The sequence below is a fragment of the Drosophila miranda genome (assembly GCF_003369915.1).
Source record: "Drosophila miranda strain MSH22 chromosome Y unlocalized genomic scaffold, D.miranda_PacBio2.1 Contig_Y1_pilon, whole genome shotgun sequence".
NCBI classification, from domain to species: Eukaryota; Metazoa; Arthropoda; class Insecta; order Diptera; family Drosophilidae; genus Drosophila; species Drosophila miranda.
This window is the reverse complement of record NW_022881603.1, coordinates 3319835-3322173: the sequence shown is the minus strand read 5'-3', so window position 1 is coordinate 3322173 and position 2339 is coordinate 3319835.

The window sequence follows — 2339 nt, the reverse complement described above, 5'->3', positions numbered from 1 at the left end:
AGATAATGACCATATCTATCAGATTGCTGAATCTGGATCAGATCAGATCATTTTTATAGCCAATAGGAACAAATCAATTTGCAGTGGCTACGCATCGCCCGACGTCACGCTCAGACTGATTTTCTGTCTCTCTCGCACGCACTCTTTGTCGTGTCGTTTAATATTAGCGGCGTCTGCCTGAGGAGAGCCATACTGACTTAGTATCGGGTATAACTGTAGAGTTGCGGTGTCCGCAGCAACTCTCAACGTTCCCCCTCGTTATACCCGATACTCAAAATGAGTATTGGGGTATATTAGATTTGTGGTAAAAGTGGATGTGTGTAACATCCAGAAGGAATCGTTTCCGACCCCATAAAGTATATATATTCTTGATCAGCATCAATAGCCGATTCGATTGAGCCCTGTCTGTCTGTCCGTCTGTCCGTCTGTCCGTCCGTCCGTCTGTCCGTCCCCTTCAGCGCCTAGTGCTCAAAGACTATAAGAGCTAGAGCAACGATGTTTTGGACCCAGACTTCTGTGATATGTCACTGCTACAAAAATATTTCAAAACTTCGCCCCGCCCACTTCCGCCCCACAAAGGACGAAAATCTGTGGCATCCACAATTTTAAAGATATGAGAAAACCAAAAACGTAGAATTTTAAAAAATGACTATATCTTTAAGACTGCGGAATCTGAATTGGATCGTATCATTATTATAGCCAGCATCAAGAAAACAATTTCATTTTTTCCCGCCCTGTCTCTCTCTAACACACACGTAGCATAGGCGGCTTTGCTTAGAGTAAAACATTAGCGCCTAGATCTCAGAGACTACAAAAGCTAGAGCAACCAAATTTGGTATCCACACTCCTAATATATCGGACCGAGACGAGTTGGTTTCAAAATTTCGCCACACCCCCTTTCGGCCCCCGCAAAGGACGAAAATCTGGGGATATTCAAAAATCTCAGAGACTATTAAGGCTAGAGTAACAAAATTTGATATCCGCACTCCTGTTAGATCTTACTATAAAACGTGTTTCTCAAAATTTCACCCCACCCCCTTCCGCCCACACAAAGGACGAAAATCTGTTGCATCCACAATATTGCACATTCGAGAAAACTAAAAACGCAGAATCAAAGATAATGACCATATCTATCAGATTGCTGAATCTGGATCAGATCAGATCATTTTTATAGCCAATAGGAACAAAATCAATTTGCAGTGGCTACGCAGCGCCCGACGTCACGCTGAGACTGATTTTCTGTCTCTCTCGCACGCACTCTTTGTCGTGTCGTTTAATATTAGCGGCGTCTGCAGGAGGAGAGCCATACTGACTAAGTATCGGGTATAACTGTAGAGTTGCGGTGTCCGCAGCAACTCACAACGTTCCCCCTCGTTATACCCGATACTCAAAATGAGTATTGGGGTATATTAGATTTGTGGTAAAAGTGGATGTGTGTAACGTCCAGAAGGAATCGTTTCCGACCCCATAAAGTATATATATTCTTGATCAGCATCAATAGCCGAGTCGATTGAGCCCTGTCTGTCTGTCCGTCTGTCCGTCTGTCCGTCCGTCCGTCTGTCCGTCCCCTTCAGCGCCTAGTGCTCAAAGACTATAAGAGCTAGAGCAACGATGTTTTGGACCCAGACTTCTGTGATATGTCACTGCTACAAAAATATTTCAAAACTTCGCCCCGCCCACTTCCGCCCCCACAAAGGACGAAAATCTGTGGCATCCACAATTTTAAAGATATGAGAAAACCAAAAACGTAGAATTGTAGAATGACCATATCTTTAAGACTGCGGAATCTGAATTGGATCGTATTATTATTATAGCCAGCATCAAGAAAACAATTTCATTTTTTCTCGCCCTGTCTCTCTCTAACACACACGTAGCATAGGCGGCTTTGCTTAGAGTAAAACATTAGCGCCTAGATCTCAGAGACTACAAAAGCTAGAGCAACCAAATTTGGTATCCACACTCCTAATATATCGGACCGAGACGAGTTTGTTTCAAAATTTTGCCACACCCCCTTTCGGCCCCGCAAAGGACGAAAATCTGGGGATATTCAAAAATCTCAGAGACTATTAAGGCTAGAGTAACCAAATTTGGTATCCGCACTCCTGTTAGATCTTACTATAAAACGTGTATCTAAAAATTTCACCCCACCCCCTGTAGTGTCCAACTATTCGAAAATCAAAAGAAAAAGGAAAAGGTCGAACAAGTTAGGTACACTTTCTAGAAAGATACTTTTCATACCGCCCTCGCTAGCATAGCTCGAAGAAATTGGTGGAATGCAGGAGATCCAGAAGATCATCCGATTGCACAGTTATGTTAAAGCTTAAAGCTCAACTTGGGAA